The sequence below is a fragment of the Heterocephalus glaber genome, unplaced genomic scaffold (genome assembly GCF_053883595.1).
Source record: "Heterocephalus glaber isolate CG9 unplaced genomic scaffold, H.glaber_assembly_v1.0 deba00001600, whole genome shotgun sequence".
Taxonomy (NCBI): Eukaryota; Metazoa; Chordata; class Mammalia; order Rodentia; family Bathyergidae; genus Heterocephalus; species Heterocephalus glaber.
The window spans coordinates 44,959,170-44,977,138 of NW_028258372.1; the positions used below are offsets into that span (position 1 = coordinate 44,959,170).

At 41.4% G+C, this 17,969-nt stretch overlaps 1 protein-coding gene across 16 annotated transcripts in view; it reads left to right on the forward strand.

Annotated features, from left to right (window-relative positions):
- Positions 1-17,969, forward strand: part of Syt14 (synaptotagmin 14) — a 243,251-nt gene that overhangs the window by 19,182 nt on the left and 206,100 nt on the right. For 2 of the 16 annotated variants that reach the window (XM_087194205.1, XM_087194211.1), the window contains one exon: positions 15,593-15,714. The exons of the other annotated variants lie outside the window; for them this stretch is intronic. The gene's annotated coding sequence lies outside the window, so the exon portion shown is untranslated. Of the gene's footprint in view, positions 1-15,592; positions 15,715-17,969 lie in introns of those variants that run through there. 16 annotated transcript variants of the gene reach the window in all.

Here is a 17,969-nt window from a genome sequence, read left to right on the forward strand (position 1 = left end):
TGCCATTGCTCTTGTTAATCTGGTAAATAAAAATTATAGCTCAGTGTCACATTTTCATTTTTCTTTTAAGTGAGGTTGAACATCTCTTAAATTCTGTTTGCGAGTATACAGGTGGTAGAGACTCACTGATACACAGATAAATACAGTGTATATACAGAGACACACTGATATACAGGTGCTACCTCCTGTGATTTGAAGGACGCGAGACCGCTTCTTCCAAAATGTTTTCCGTAAAAGCCCCATGGTTTCTCTTCCCTTGATGTTTGCTAAATTAGGGCCTGTCTAATCTTTAGACATTCATTTCAAAATATGTTACCTGGGAAGAGATAGGTCCTCCAGGATTCTCATCCACATGCAGCATCATGGTGTATCATTGTGTAGAGCAGAGCATTGCAGACTGAAGCCATGGAAACGTGGGGTCTGTGGACAGGAGGCTGGGTAGGTGAGGGAAAAGCAGAGCTGGGGCAACTCGGAAGCGTGCAGAGAAAGCAGGTTCGAGGTGCTGAGGACAGAGACACGGTGCACGCTTTTTATATATATATATATATATATATATATTTTTTTTTTTTTTTTTGGTATCAGGGATCAAACTCGGGACCTTGCGCTTGCGAGGCAGGCAGCGGAACCACTGAGCTACATCCCTGGCCCTGCATGCTTTTTATAGTTTAGCTGTGAGCTCCTTGGCATCGTTTCTGTTTCTCCCCTTATATATGGAGCAAGACTCAGCCCTTTCTCTACTCCACAACTATTCCTCCACGTTTCCTAGCTTGGGGATGGACGGAGGAGTAGAAGATATGAGGACAAAGGCTGTCTTAATAAAGTGCTCTTCCTGGATGTGATATTGGAACCTTTCCCACCCTTTCTCCACAACTGCTAAACTGAAGGCCCCAAAGGAGGCTCCTTTTCTTTCTGTTCTTCTGCAAGTGGTTTCTGTGGCCACTGTGTAGTGTCCTCTGCCCTCTGGGTCCCTTTTACTCTTTTGCAGAAGAGATGTGTACAGGGCTTTGCAGGCTCTGTGCCGTGCAGAAGGTAGCGGTGGTGGGCGCGAGCCAGTGTGGGAGCCCACTTCGAGGGTGGCTGGCCTTAGGCGCCTCCCGACAGGAGCCCACGGAATTAGAGCCCGGAGGCTATGAGGTGGGTGAATGTCCTGGACTGTCTCAGTGTAGTCTTTGAAATCGGATAGGTTATTATCTTAATGAATTTATTCTCTTTGGATCAGTTTAAAAAGGCAGTGTATGATTGCCTTGTACTGTACTAGGGGTGATTGTTCAGTTCCCCATACTTTCTCAACTAAAACCATCTTTCAGAAATATGTTCTCAGTTGACTAATATAATGGTTCCTTTTGAGGTTGAGGTTTTGACAGAGTAAGCAAGATAAAGTGTAGCCCGTGTACTAAAAAGGAGTAGAAATGGTATCGTTTACTTTTTTCTTTTTTTATTTTATGAAAAACAAAACCATTTCAAAACAAAATAATAAGAGGACAGCAATAGCTGAAACACTGTGTATTGTTATCTGCACAGTAGTTACTCAGAGTATGAGACACACACAGTTTCATTTTTTTCCATTTTTATTTCTTGTTAGTCTGTGTTTGTAGTAAATAGTAACTTTCCCATGGGCAGGTCTTATGTGTGCACAACACATCTGAACTCTCTTCAGCCCCTCCTCTTCTCCCTGCTTCCTCTTTCCACCTCTGGGATCCTTCTCATACAAGTGGCAGAGTTTGATTTCACATGAAAATACGGTTAGATCAGGAACTTGAAGCGGTAGAGTTTGTGTTAGATATCTCTTCAAAGTGAAGTTGCAGTAGATCCAGACTCAAAATTTGGTGCATGTCACATTTGCCTGCTTAACTGTCTCCTCTTTAAAACTAACAGCTCTGATCGTTAAATCAAAGTGGTTGCTTTTACACTGGTAAGAGCATTGCCTTAGCCATTTTGTCCTCTGTACAAATCTTATCCTCAGAGGCAAAGGCTTTCCATCCTTTTTCGATAGCAAATGCTTCATGAGTCTGCGTGTCACCCTTTGCAGGGCTGCGGTAATCTGCTCTGCACCCGTCCAGCACTTGGAACTCCACTCTCGCCACCTCCCCAGCTTACTTTCCTACTCTTTCTCTAGTTTCTGATTTGATTTCCTGCTACACTGGGTGGAGCTTTAGCTCTAGTAGATTAGTGCACAGTGCTCAGAGGTGTGGCTTTGGACCCAGGATTCCTAGGTTGATGCTGTCCTGATGCTGCTTGCTAACTCCGTGCTTGGGGGTGGTGCCTGCCCTTGTGTCCCTCACTGTTCTTGTCTGAATGTAGAGGGGCTGGAAGTGCTGTTATGCAGCTTAAACGTGTAAGTGCACAACGATTTACTGAGTAAAATCAGCCCATGAAGGTAATTAATAATAATTTTTTTCTTTAAAATATTTTACTTTTAGTAGTACATGTTTGCAGTACGTAATGATTGCATTCATGTGGAAAATTGGTACATGTGCATAAGGCACCTCAAATCTTTTATTCCCCTTTCTCCTCTACCCATACCCTTTTGCCATCATCAGATTCACTTATTTATAAGTCCTTGTAAAGTTAATTATCATACATGCAGATTCGCAGCCAAACAGGCGAAAACCATATAAAACACATACACATGAGACAGTTATGGTGAATCAAGGTAACTTTTAGATACATTGTCCATGCCAGATGACTACAACTTCTCTATTGTCCCTTTTTTCTCTATTGTCTCTTATTTTGCACCCTATTTATATGTTGAGTTTTCCATATAAGAGAAGCCATGCCATATTTAAGCTTGTGTGTCTGATTTACTTCACTTAGCATTATGGTCTCACGGTACATCCATTTTCCTACTCAAGTTTACCCTTCTTTATGGCAAAGTAGTACTCCATTGTGTGTAAATACCACATTTTCATTATTCATTCATCTGTCGATGGACCTACAGGCTGTTTTCAAAATTTAGCTATTATGAATTGTGCTGCTGTAAACATGGGTATCCATATATGACTATGGTATGATATCTTAACTTTTGGGGAAAGATTCCTGGAAGGAGAATAGCTGGGTCAAATGAAATTTCCATTTTTGGGATAATCTCCATACTGATTTCCATAGTGGTTTTACCAGTTTACACTCCCACGAAAAATGAAGAACCCACCAGCATTTATTATTGGTTGATTTTTTGATAATAGCCATTCTTTCTGGAGCAAGATGGAATCTCAGTGTTGTTTTAATTTGAGAATAATGTGTATTCTGTTTTTGTTGGATAGAGCACTCCATAGGTATCCGTTAAGTCCATTTGTTTCAAAGTTTTGTTAACTCCAATATTTCTTTGTTGATTGTTTGTCTGCTTGATCTGTCCATTTGTGACACTGGGGTATTGAAGTCCCCCATTACAATTTTTACCTGATTTTTCATGTCCATAAGTGTTTGTTTTATGAAATTGAGTGTGCTGGTATTTGGTATATATATGTTTATAATTGTTAACTGTTTCTGTTGAGTTGTTTTCTTGGCAAATATATATGACCATTTTTGTCTCTTCTGATCAGTCTTGGCTTGAAATTCACTTTGTCTGAAATTAGGATAGCTACTCCTGTTTTTTCTGGGTTTCCACTGTATGGAATATTGTTTTCCATCTTTTTTTATTTTTGAGGCAGGGTCTTACTATGTAGTTGGGCTGCCCTTGAACTCACTATGTAGCCCAGGCTGGCCTTGAACTCGTGGCAGTCCTCCTGCCTCAGCCTCCTGAGTGCTGGGATTACAGGTGTGCACCACCATGCTCAGCCCATCCTTTGATTTTTAATTTGTGAAGGTTTTTTTGAATTAAATGTGTTCTTGTTTACTGCATTACCACTGGGTTCCGTTTTTTGATTCATTCTGCATCCTGTGCCTTTTAATTGGGGAATTGAGACCATTCACATCAAGAGTTATTGCTGAGAGGTATTTGCATTCCTATCTGCGTTATTTTCCCGTTGCTGCTTTCTGTATTTCCCCCCTTTGTGTAGCTGCTCATCCTGCCAGGTTATTCATTCTTTTTGACTTACTGGGATTGTTGCCTTCATTGTCTCTTTCTTGGATATCCTTGAGAATTTTTTGTGATGCCTGTTTGGAGGTCATGAATTTCTTGCGGTGTACCTCGTCCTGGAAATACCTTATTTCTCTGTCAACTTTGAAGGAAAGTTTTACAGGATACATAAGTCGGGGTTGGAAGTTTTCTTTTAGGACTTGAAACACTTCGTTCCAAGCCCTTCTGGCCTCTCTGGTTTGTGTAGAGAAAATTCACTTATTTGTATGTTTCTTTTTTTCTCTATATTTGGCAAGTTTTCTCCCATTATCTCTGTGAACAAATTTTTACACTGTGCTGTCTTCTGATTTTTCTTTTATTCCAGTTATTCTTAGATTAGTCTTCTTTGTGTCATGTAGCAGTTTTGAATTCATTTTTCATGTTCTCTTGTTTTTCTAAGGTGTCTTTCAGAAGTTGGTCTTTGAAGTCATCACTGTCTTCTGGTTCTGAATTTCTGTCCTGACATTGGTTGCTTCTGTTGCCCATACTTTCAATATAATTTTTAATCTCCTGGATTTTTGATTGAAACCTTTTCATGGACTCTAATGCTTTGATGAACTGGTCATTCAAGTTTTGTATCATCTTGTTTAGCTCACCTAGCTTTTTATTGGTGTCTTCTGTAAGCTCCTGAATCTTTTTAGTTAGCACTTTCATTATTTGTATAGTTAGATCTCTTGATCCCTTGAGAACCTCTTGAGCTGTTCTTTAACTTCTCATGTTATCCTTTTGAGTAATTCACGTGTATAGCTTATGTGATGCTGCTCCTTGGTGCCCCCTGGCTTGGCTTCCTGAGAGCTGGGAATTTTGGGAGGTGTTTTGTTGCCTCGTGTTCTCATGCTTCTGTTGTTTTGCTTTGTGGTGAGGTTTTTGGATTCTTCTGTTTTCACTTAGACATTCTCTGTGTTTTAATAAAATAGTCATTATTTTCAAAGAAAACAGTTTTACGTCTTTAAACTTTTTAAACTACCAAGAATTTTGCAGCTGTTTTTAAAAATGAATTAAGTTTATTGGTACATTTTAGATATACATAATGATCACATTCATTGTGGGGAATCTGTACCTGTCCATGATCTATCTTGATTCTTCTTTTTTTCCCATTCCCCTCCCCTCCCTTCAACCTCTCTTTCCCTCCTTATTTACAAAAGCTTTGTTTCCATTTTGTTCGCTTTTTCTTTCTTTTCTCTTCCTTCCTTTCCCCCTCCCCCTCCTTAGTTCTCCTTCCCATTTGAACATTTTCTTCCTATTTCAAAAAATCTGTTATACATTTTGGTTCTTATTTACACTTTGGGTTTCTAACACTAGAGAAACAAAGTGATATTTAAACATATGTGTCTGATTTATTTCACTTAAGAGAATGGTCTCAAGGTGCATTCATTTACCTAGAAATGTCTCTAGTCTATCCTTCTTATGGTGAGTAGCACTCCATTCTCTCTCTCTCTCTCTATATATATATTACATCTTTATCCACTCATCAGGTGATGGGCATTTGGACTGTTTCCAAGATTTAGCTATTACAAACTGTGCCACTACAAACATGGGTGTGAACATATCGCTGTGGTATGATACTTTTAATTCTTTGGGGAAGATACCAAGAAGAGGAATAGCTGGGTCAAATAGAAGCTCTAGTTTTAGTTTTTTGAGGTGTCTCCATACTGATTTCCACAGTGGTTGCACCAGTCTGCATTCCCACCAGCAGTGGAGAAGGATTCCTTTTTCCTCACAGCTCTGCCAGCATTTGTTATTGGTTGATTTCTTGATAGCAGCCATTCTTTCTGGAGTGAGATAGAATTTCAGTGTTGTTTTAATTTGCATCTCTTAAATGACCAGTGAGTGTGTATTCATTTCAGATGCCCATTTTGGGATTGGGTCTTTAAATTTGGGGAGGTCTGATTTTTTTTTTGAGTTCTTTATATATTCTAGATATTAGTCCTTTAGTCTAAGAATTTTGTTGCTATTATAGAGATCTCTTTAGTTGCATTTGAGTACTTTGGGTGTGGTTAACTATAATCTGTCACAGCCCCAAGACCTGACCACTTTGGTTAATTTGGGAGGGGAAGATGCAGTGTAGTTAGCCCAACAATCAAGTTCTCTGGGAGGAGTATACAGTAGTGTTGTTAATGTCACAAAATTAATCTGAGTTTTGGCTTACAGAGAAATAGCAACAGTTATATGACCCTGTTAATATCAAGCACATCAGCTACAGTATCATCCAAGACATTAGATTTTAACACACCATAAAAACCAGTTATGCACTACTCTTAATCCTAGAGAGGAAATTGGTAATTATTATTATTTTTTCATTAAGTTTATTGATACATTTTAGGTATACAATACAATTACATTCATCTTTGGGAACTTGCACCTTCACATAATCTCTCTTGGTTCTTATTTTTCCCCCTTCCCCTGCCCTCCCTTCAACCCCTCCATCCCTCCCTATTTACGAAGAGTTTGTTTCCATTTTTTTCATTTTCCCATGTTAATTCCATTCCCTTCTTTCCTTTCCCCTGTCCCTCCCACTTCCCCTTCTCCTTTGCCCCTTTTCTTCCTATTTCACATTATCTATTATACCTTTTAGTCCTTATTTACACTTTCAGTTTCTCACACCAGAGAAACTATTTGGTATTTACACATGTGTGTCCTGTTTATTTCACTTAAGAGTATGGCCTCAATGTGCATCCATTTAGCCATAAATGTCTCTAATTTCTCATTTTTTATGGCTGAGCAGTACTCCATTTTATATAAAAAAAACCACCACATCTTCTTGATCCAGTCTCCTGTTGATGAGCATTTGGGCTGCCTCCAAGCTTTAGCTATTACAAACTGTGCCGCTATGAACGTGGGGTCACATATATCACTGTGGTATGATTCTTTTAATTCTTTGGGGAAGATACCCAGCAGGGGAATAGCTGGGTCAAATGATACCTCTAATTCTAGTGTTTTGAGGTATCTCCATATCGGGAAATTGGTAATTATGATGTAAACATTAAGACAATCTAGATATTGACTTACAGCTAATATGTACTGAATGGGACAGCTGTATTTCTGCTAATAGTGGAAAAGAATTCAACAGTAATTTTACAGGGTTAACTATGAAATGATTAACACAGCTTTATAGTTAACAATTTTTTTTTTTGGTACCGGGATCAAACTCAGGATCGAACTTGCGCTTTCGAGGCAGGTGGTGGAACCACTGAGCTAAATCCCTGGCCCTTTATGGTTAACTATTAAAGATACAGGGTTTGGGACTGGGGGAATGCAAGAGGAAAACTTTGAAGCCTTAAATTCTATAACACGAGAAGGAGAAGAGAGAAATGTTACAAAGGATCTTAATTGGGAATATAAGATGTTTATAGGACTAGATAAAGATAAGAGAAAAAACTGATGAGAAATAGAAAATAAAAGAAGGAGAAAAAAGAAAAATTAGTAAAAGTAAAAGGGGAAAATTAGACTGAAAAAAATGGAAAGGGAAAGAAAAATTAAAGAAAAAACTACAGTAAGAAATAAAGATAAGAAGCAAGGAAGAAGGACAAAGGGAAATTCCCCAAGCCCCAATAAAATGGTAAAGAAGAAAGGAGGAAAGAAGAGAGGAAGAAAAAAATCCTCAAAGAATAACTAATAACAGTGCATACACTCACACAAAATCAAAAAAGCGAAAAACAAAGAAAAATAAATTTCTCTGTGATTTCAAACATGTGTTTTTTTTCTGGGATCGACAGTCTGGGGCAGAGTCCAAGTCAGGCTGTTTCCTGCTCGCGCTGGTAGATGAAGAAGTCAGAGCCCAGACCTGGGCAGGAGGCCAATATCCCAGGCAGTGTGTGCAGGACAAGGGCACCAATTCTACGACTTTCAAGTCCAGAGCAGTTCGGGCTGAGCCTGGGCTCTGGCCTGGGGCCAGGGCCTGTCTCTTCAGCTCAGCCCCCCAGTGGTCTTTCTCCATGCTGACCATGGCTGTCTCCTGTGGCTGTCCATCTCCTGGTCATTGTGGGAGCCTAGCACTGGAGGCCCTGAAGTGCAGCTGTCCTGCAGCTGCTCTGGGTCCTGGGTTCAAACTGTCAGCCCCTCTGAGAACAGTGTCTGACCGAGCACTGCCTCCAAGAATGTGGTGGGCGACCGGACTGGAGTCACTCACCCCTGCTGCAGCTCACAGCACCTGCTGGGCCATCCACTGTTCATTCCCCCTGAAGCCTCTGGACGTCTCTGCTTTCACTTTCTTTGCTTGTGAGCCACAAGCTGGGTGCTGGGGAGAAAAATGCCTGCTGTCCCTTCTTTTTCTGTACTGTGTTTTATCACTCCAGGTTCTCTGTAGATTTTAATTTTCCTGTTAGGTCCTTCCTGGTTCTTGGGGATCCAATTCCCTCTCTCTTTCCTGCCCCACGTTGTTATTTTCCAGTGCCTGCCTTCTGAGTCTTGGAGAGGGTGACTTGTTGCATACCACTCCACCATTTTCCTGGAAGTCCACTTTGTTCTAATAGTTTTAATAACAATAAAAAATAAAATATTATTTTATACTGCCCTGCATTTCTTAACATCTTATTCCCTAGTATAGTTTTATTTTGATTGGGTTTTCAGAACTCACTTTTTCTGTTTCGCTTTGGTGTTAGCACTGAACCCAGTGGCTTGTGCATGCTAGGCAAGAACTATACCAATGAGCTGCACGTCCAGCCCCTTTTATTTTGAGACAAGGTCTGGCTAAGTTGCCCAGGCTGGCTTTGAACTTGGAATCCTTCTTCCTCAGCCTCCTGAGTAGCTGGGATTACAAGCTCGTGCCACTACACTTGGCTCAGAACTTCTATTTTATGATCAATGTTTGTTCCAATAAAGCCATATTATATCATAATTATATTTTGGTTTTTGTACCATTTCCCATCTTCTCTTAAAATACCCTTTCTTTCCTGTCTATTTCCTGGCATCCACGGCAGCTTCTTATTTGCTGGTGTTTGGAATCCACGCTAATTTGTCTGTCCTCCAGATTGCTTCTGCTGCCATCCTTCGTCTGTATTAAAATCTGCCACTTCTATGGGATATATCCTTAAATAAGGCTGTTTGTTTTCCTAGGAAATAATTAGCCATCATGTTCTATCACTGAAGATACCATTAGCTGCTATACCAAGCAAACCGTGAGCGAGTAAGGACCCAAGTGAAGAGAATGGTGCCCCTCCCTTCTGTGAAGTGCAATTCAGCTTTCTCACTGGGCAGGGCGCTCCTGCCAGCCCTGGCGTCTTTAGCCTGTGGCCCTGGAGGCAGCTGTGTTCATCTGCATCAAACAGAGAAAGAGCAGGGAAATTAAGGTTGTGGCTAGGAGCTTCCTAGGGGCTTGCAGCAGCGTGCATTGCTTGCGAGTCACATCCCCTGTCAGCCGTTCAGCTGCGTGGCTGCGTCTAACTTCAGGCCAGGCTGCAAATGTGAGGGTGCCCCTGAGGCCAGGAAGTCAGCGGGCTGCGTTCTGCCAGCATCAGTTGGTCCCCTCACGTCCAGTGCCCGCGTTTCCCTAGCTGTCCATGCTCTGTGTGTTAATGAGGGTCACACTCACACGGACAGACTGCCTGCAGGGCACAAGCAGCCTTGTCGCTTTAGGGTGCGACTTCAGCGAGAGAACTTAGACGAGGTGGAAGGGAGGCGCGTAATGAAACAGAACAGGCCGTTGGTGTGGGCGGTTTTGGTGGGAGGCGGGTGAGTCCTCTGACCCTGCGACCCCTTCGGTCTGGCCAGACACCGGGGCATTCTGCTTCCCTCTCCTCGCTGACCACTGCCGGTGGCCTCTTCTTGCCTTTTCTCCTCCGAGCTGAGCTGTGCGTCCCAGAAGCTGCTAGGTCAGGCCGCCGCTAACTCCCGCGCTTCAGCCTCCCGCCTGAGTTCTCTGCTCTGATGCACCCCTTTCCCTGCCGTTGGTGGTGTTCTCAGACTTAGTCGGGGGGGGGGGGGACCTTAGCTTTCTGGCAGGAGTTTTCGATGCCCTTTGGGCCCTCTTGCTGTGTTTCGGTTCTGTCTCCCCTGCGGTTACTCCCTTCTTTCCCCTTCTGGGCGGGGTTGGGGTCGGGTGGAAGCCTGAGAGATTGTTCCCTGCGATTGGTAAGTTTCTCTTTTTACTAAACACATTTATTTTGAAGTTTCAGCATTCTTTGTTTGCAAGCTATTCTGAAAACACAGTTTTCCTGTGGGATAATAGTTATTATGGAGGAGAGTGCCAGCACAGAGACCAAGAACCTTGGGAATCCGTGGCCAGCGTGTCTGCATTAATGCAGCTGGGGGACCGGCCCGGCCCTGCTGCTGAGCCGTGGGGCGCAGGCGGCCTCCGTGTGCGACGAAGGGCAGTCCAGCCCCGTTTCCATTCTGGGCTCTCTCATCCCCGTTCCTGCTTTTCAGGTGGGCGGGTCGCCCCTTTCTTCCTCCCCCTCCAGTGTGTCTTAGGCCCTGCCCTAGTGGCAGTATTTTTAGCTGTCTCCTTTTTGGGGAATATTGGGTAAGCATCTGAAAATGTAGGTGATAAATTTTCATATCCAATTTGTAAAGTTTTAGAACTATATTTTGACTTTTTGGAAGCTTGAGCAGGATAAGAATGTTTTGCTTAAGTGACCAGACTTGACTTTGAAACCTTTTATAGTTCTGATTATCCAGAGTAAGAAAATGATAAAGTACCTTTTCTTCTTTCTGGTATTTACTAGAAAGAATATAGGAAAACTATACGAATTTGCGATTATGTAAATTTGGGGTTCAAGATACATGGATTAAATTTCCCAATTTGTTTCCTCTAGGCTGGCCCCTGAATAAGTCACTAAGTTATTTGTGTCTCATTTCCGCCACATAGAAAAGTAGTCAGCGTAGGGTTATGGCAGTGAAATGCCAGAGGCAACTAAATTTATAAAGGTGAAAGTTCAGTGAGCACCCAGGTTCGAAGCCCAAGACTGGGTAGGCATTGGTTTGGTGTCTCGTGAGTGTAGGTGGTGACACATCGCGGCGGGAGGACAGTACCTTGGAGTAAGCGAGCTCCCACCGGGGGAGAGGGCGTCCCGCAGTGCTGTGAGGGAAGCCCGTGACTGAGCATCTTCTGCCAGCCCTGTCGCCTACAGGAGCTTCCACTTCCCGAGGCGCAGCACTCAGCTCCAAACCTGAATCTCACGGGCCCCGGGGCTGTGTGTCTCACAGACTTCTGTGAGGACCACATGAATAACCCACATGGAAACCGGTGTAGCTAGAAGCCGGTGTGCGTGTGGATTATCTTTGAGATCTTTTTAAAGAGGGCAGGGTGGCCTTGGAATTTGCAAAGATGGGCCAAATGCATCTTACACAGGTATAAACTGTAGAAGTGTGTTCTGGTGGGTTTGTCCACCCTTCCAGGGACACGGCACTCAGGATTCTGTGAGAATACTAGTGAGTGTGTAGCATCAGCCTTCTAAAACTTTTCAGTAATTCATTTAATTGATGATGCATATTTATAAGAAGCAGTGGGGCTGGGGATTTAGCTCAGTGGTTCTGGCACCTGCCTCACAAGCGCAAGGTCCCGAGTTCGATCCCTGGTACCAAAAAAAAAAAAAGAAGCACTTTGCTGATTTCTGAATCAAAGTAAGTGGCTTCTCATGTGAATATTTCTGACCTCTGATCTTTGGATACTGGCATAAAAGCAGACCTCTGTGTGTAACTCCTGTGCAAATTCAGTAACAGATTCTTCTCTTGTTAGATCAACATTCAGGCGTAAAGTACACTAGTTCTCTGGTTTTTGCTGTTTCCCTTTCTGTAGTTTCAATTACCTGTGGCCAGCCAGGGTCAGAAAGCATCAAATGAAAAATTCCAGAAATAGACAATTGCAGTGTAAGTTTTAAACTGCCTGCCACTCTGAGTGGCCTGGTATAATCCCGTGGCAGCCCACCCGGCCGCCAGGCAGCGAGAGTTTGTCCAGCGTATCTGCAGCACAAGCACTGCGTGTGTAGCAGCCCAGGGCTCGTCTCTTAGCAGCCTTTTCAGTGCCAGACTGACTGCACTGGCAGCACTGGAATGAAGTGACCTCATTTTATTCTAGTGGATTCGAAGCTCAAGAGTGGTGATGCTGGCAACTTTATTACAGTGTATTTTATAGTTTTATTTTTGTTAACTCTTGCTGTGCATAACTTTATCATAGAAATTTATATATAAGGAAAAACAACATTTGTCGATTTGGGACTCTGGTTTTGGGTGTCCTGTGGGGGTCTCGGAACAAATCCTTCATGCGTAAGAAGGGATGGCTGTACTAACAACCATGGAACAATAATTCTGTTCCATGCTTCCCTTTGTTGTTGTTGTGAGTGAATGGCATGTTGTGAACATGACTTTTCTTAACATGTAGTTTAGTTTGAATTTATTTATGTATGTATGTATTTAGAGACAGAGTCTCACTCTTCAGCCCAAGCTGGCCTGGAACTCACAGTGACCCTCCTGCCTCAGCCTCTCAGGTGCTGGGATCACAGGTGTACTCTACCACACCTGGCTTGAACTATTTTTTAAAACTATCTAAACTAGGAGTGGTTGCATACACTTGTAGTCCCAGCTACTTGGGAGGCTGAGGTGAGAGGATTGCTTTAACTCAGGAGTTTGAGGCCAGCCTGGGTGACACAGCCAGACAGTGACTCAAAAAAAAAAAAAAGAAAAAGAAAAAAGTGGAGTTTTCTTATACACTGTTGGTGAGAGGGAATGTACATTAGCATAGCTGCTACGGAAAGCAGAGTGAAGCTTCTCTACGAAATTATAAGTAGACCTACCATATGATCGACCTGTGTCACTGCTAGGTGTTTATCCAAAGGAAATGAAAGTGATGTGTCCGCGGTCCCTGCACTCCTATGTTTACTGCAGCACTGTTCACAGCAGCCAGGATACAAACTCAAAGCGGTCCATCTGAGACCATGGGCTAAAAGAAAATGGGGTGTGCGGTGGACCCCCAAAAGCTGTGTTCACAGCCTAGAGACCAGAGTAGCAGCTACCAGAGCCCCAGCAGAAGGGAGGCCCAGTGGGGACAGGCGTCCAACAGAGGGAAAGTGACAGCAGGTGGCAGGGAGAGGGCTGGTGTCCTGTGGGAGGGTGAGCGGTCACAGGAGACAGCACCGTATGGTGTAATCCAGTGGAGCCAGCAGAGAGGATTCGGAATGGCCTTGTCACAGAGAAATGAAAGATATTGAGACAGTGGGTGACATTATTGTCAGTTGATCAATACAGTCTATAAATGTACCAAAATGTCATCCCAAACCCAGAAAGATGTACTGTCAGCAAATTTAAAAAATGTAGAGGTGCATAATTTCTCCCTCTTACACCATTTTCAAATTTTCTGGTTCTTAGGGTAGGTATCTTTCCCTTTGATGGAACTCAGTGACTCCTAGACAGTGCTAGTAATAGATAATCTTGAATTGAGGGCCAGTCAATTTTTGTAGCTGCTCTGTTGGAATATGCTCTAAGTCCACCCCCCTGGTTCAAGGAATTGCAGTTAGGTTGTGAATTTATAGACTTGATGATAGTGAAGAACAGGGCCTTTGCTACTATAGTTAAAGTGACACTTTCGTTTACAGTTTAATGGAAGGTGAAAGTCATGGAGCTGTATTTTCTTTGATTCATTCTTAACTTCCTTGAACTTTTTTTTTTTTGTACCATGGATTGAACTCAGGACCTTGCACTTGTGAGGCAGGAGATGGAACCACTGAGCTACATCCCCAGCCCTAGGCTGAACTTCTCAATGAGAGGTTTATGTGCACCCAGAGGGAAAAAGCCTGCCGCCTTGACTCATGCTTGTTATTTTTAGTTTTATATTCCAAATCGAGTCTGCTGTATGTTATTATAAGCAGTAAGACCCTCTGCATGTTAAGGTGAAGTTTAGGAAATAAGGAGAAAGAATCCACCAGAAGGCCCTCTGAGTACAAGAGTGTGGAGTGAGCGCAATAGAAATGGGAACCAAGGGGGCATGCGGGCCGCACCCTCTGCCTTCTCGGAAGTGCTCTTGTCAGAAAGCACTCTTTTTCTCTTCTCCTCTTAATCGTTTTTCTAGGCTGGGTGTTTTTTTTTTTTTTTTTTTTTTTGGGTACCGGGGATCGGACTCGGGTCCTTGTGCTTGTGCAGCAGGCGTCGAAACCACTGAGCTAAATCCCGGCTTACTCGTTTTTCTAAAGGCTGTATTAATTGGGGGTTTTGTGAGTGTAATACTGTGGTGTTTTACAAAATGATTTCAGAAATTTCAAGTGTATTTTATTTATTCCCAACCAGTGTGCATTATTCAGCTGCTGCGTGCGCTGTAATAACTCACACTGAAGAGGAGCAGACATCTGTTCGGTGCTACTGGAGGAGGAGGACTAGTGCTTTTTTCTGCTCAGCGCTTGGTCCTGCGGAGGAGGTCTAGATGCGCTTTTGCTCAGAGTAGATGTTTCACGTCTGTACCTGAAATGTCCAGGCTCCGTGTGCCTGTTCTTTTTGCCCTTGAGAGAAGGTGAGCAGGGGTGAAACCCTGAGGTAACCCTGACAGAATCCGTGCTCACGCATAACGATCTCCGCAGCTTTTGTGGGCCTTTGTTTGCAGTGCGGGCGTCAAACCCAGGGCCTTGCACTTTCCAGGCTGTGCCTCACTCTCCAATAACTAGTTCTCTTTGGTGCCGAACGTCCCCATTACCACTTTAGTTTTGCTTTTTCTCGCCTAATGTATTTTCCACTAGCAGCAGGATAGGAGAGAAGGAAGTTTTCTGTTTTTTCCTTATTGACCTATTTCATCCTAAGACCAAAGGCATAGGAGTGGGATATACTGATAATGTGGCCTATACTTATATATATGTAAATTATGATGTATTAGTATATATACTAAAATGTATATAAATATGGTATATTATTATATATATTAACAATACTAATTAATGTTGGATTAAGAACTTACTTTATTTTAATGAATTTTATATATAAAATATGTTCATGGTTGGGTTCTTTTGATCAATAAATTCAGTTTTCTGGTTATTTATACTGGCCTTTGACCATTTTCAAGAGAAGGGAAATAATCCAAAGACAATTTCCATACATTAACTAAAATATGCTTTATCTTTTCCACATTTCAACCCCACATAGTTAGACAACCACAAACAAACCTTTAAAAAATACATACACCAAGTGAGGATGATGTGTTTGATATAAAGCCTAGATTTAAAGATGACTTCCTCAAATAATTGGTTGTCAACCTCAGTGGATCTGTAATTACTATGAAACCTGGGCTTCGATCCACTTGGGATTTTAGTCTAAGAGATGAAGGGTCCAGGCTCATACTTAGCTCTAACTGATAAGCCACTGATACAGATAACCTCATTGAGTGAATTAGTGACTACCCATCCCTGCTACTTTACAACACCGTTGTTATAATATATTATTATGCATACTTGAGTTAGTTTCTGTATTTAAATTCTTTTCTTTCACTGACCTGTAGGTGTTTTCTGGAATCACTATTATAGGATTTGAAATATCATGGCCTTTATTATCTGCTAGAAAAGGACTTCTTGCATTTATGCTTGTTTAAAATTTTTCTTGGTTATTCTCTTATGTTTATTTTTCCAGATGAACTTTGGAATCACTTTGTCAAGTATCCCCTCCTACAATTTGTGCCCCACTCCCTAAAAGAATCTTAATGGAATTGAGTTAAATTTCTAAATGCATTTCTCTTTCTCTTCAGAAGTATGGTAGGTCTCTTTTCTTTTTAAATGTCTTCCATTAGCGTTTCATAGCCATACACATTTCTCATTGCTATTCTTATTATATTTTATGTGTTTCATTGCTATGGTGAGTGGGACTTTAAAATTTCTATTAGTTATTTTCTGCATATAAGAAGTTATTGACTTGTATATTTAAGTAATTTTTGCAGATGATATAAAATAGGGACCAAAGTTCACTTTTTTTTTTTGGTGCCGGGGATCAAACTTGGGTCCTTGCACTTGCAAGGCAGGCAGCGTAACCACTAAGCTAAATCCCCAGCCTAAAAATTCACTTTTTTGTATACGAATATCCAATTGTTTCCTTATCATTCGTTGAAAATGCCATTCTTTCTTCACTGAAATGCCTTGTCCTTTTGTACAGAACTGGTAGCTCATATATTCATGGGTATATTTCTTACTGGAAAAGGAGATCATTTATATGCTGGGTGGGATGGTATGCAAATTTGTTGTGCTTTCAGAATGGTGTGAAGTTTAAAATGTATGAATTGGTTTTCCATTTTAGCATTTTATAGTGCAGTTGACTGCAGTTAATTGAAACCATGGAGAGTGAAACCATGAATGAGGAGGGTACTAGTGTACTGTAAGTTTATAATCAGTCTTGCAGTTGAGTAGTGCAAGTTCTTAAGTTTGTTCCTTTTTAAATTCTTTTGATTTGCATTTCCATGTGAATTTTAGCATCAGCTTGTCAATTTCTATAGAAAAATTTGGTGTAATTTTGAATGAGCTGTATTAATAAACCTGTAGATAAATTAGGGAAAATTGACAATACTGAGACTGATGAGCTCTGAACATACTATATATTGCTGTTTAGTTTATTTTCAATCTTTCTCAGATATATTTTGTAGTTTTAGTGTACAGATTTTACACATCTCTTGTTGGCTTTATTTCTGAGCTTTCTATAATTTTTTTTGGTATTGAGAGCTTTCTATAATATTTAATGCTATTGCAAATAGAATTTTTAAATCTAATTTTTAGAGGTCCATTGCTAGTATCTAGAAATACAGTTGAGTTTTGGGTTCATTTTCTATTGATTTGTATATACAACTGATCTTATATTGTACAGCTTTGCCAATCTCACCTGTTAGATCTAGCAGTATTTTTACGGATTCTAAAGAATTTCTCTGTAGTTGACCATGGCTGTGAACGAAGACTCTTTTACTGCTTTCCCCCTGCTTGGACTGTCTTTTGCTTCTGTTTCCTCCGTTATTGTACTGACTGGAACCTGTGCTGTGATAGTGAATAAAAGCCGTGTGAAGGGATATCTCTGCCTTGCTGGTGATCTCAGGTGGAGGGCAGGGGAGTCAGTCTTTACCAGTAGATGTGGTGTTAGCCGAGGTCTGTCAGTACTTTAACTTCATTAGGGGCTTCTTTCCTGTTCCTGGTTTGCTGAGACTTTGTAAGAAATGACTTTCAGTGCTCTTTCCATTTAGTTTGTTTGTATGGTGAGTCACATGTTAAGCTAACCTTGCATTCTTGAGAAAACCCCCACTTTTTATGATGGGTTATCCTTTTAATATATCGCTGGTCTGAGTTGCTAAAATTTGCTAAGACTTTTTGTATCTCTGTTCATCAGGGAGACTGGTTTGTATCTTTATTTTTTTGTCATCTTTATCTCATATTAACATCAAGGTGATATTTGTTTTGGATAATGAATTAGAAAGTATTCCCTACTCAGTTTTCCTGAGAATTCATGTATAGTCATATTTCCTTCCTTAAATATTTGGTACAGTTCACCACGAAAGGCGTGTAGGTCTTGAGTTTTCTCTGTGGGAGAGTTTTCAACCGCACAGTGAAGTTTTAAATATGTATTGGCCTGTTCAGGTTGTCTGTTCTTTCTTAATTATTGATTATTTTGTTTTTCAAGGAACGTATTGACATGAAATTGTTCATAATATTACTTCATATACTGATAACATCTGTGGCCTCTCTATTAATATAATCTCTTTAATTCCAGATACGGGTAACTTTTATCTTCTCCTTTTTCCTTCCTGATCATTCCACCTAGAGGTGTATCAGTTTTGTTGGTGTTTTCAAAGAGAACTTTGCATCATTGATATTTCTCTATTGTATGATCATTTGTGCTCTGATCTTTCTTCTTTCCACCTTTGGGTTTTTTGTTTGTTTGTTTTGATACCGGGGATTGAACTCCGGACCTTGCGCTTGCAAAGCAGGTGGCAGAACCACTGAGCTAAATCCCTGGCCCTGTTTGTTTGTTTTGAGAC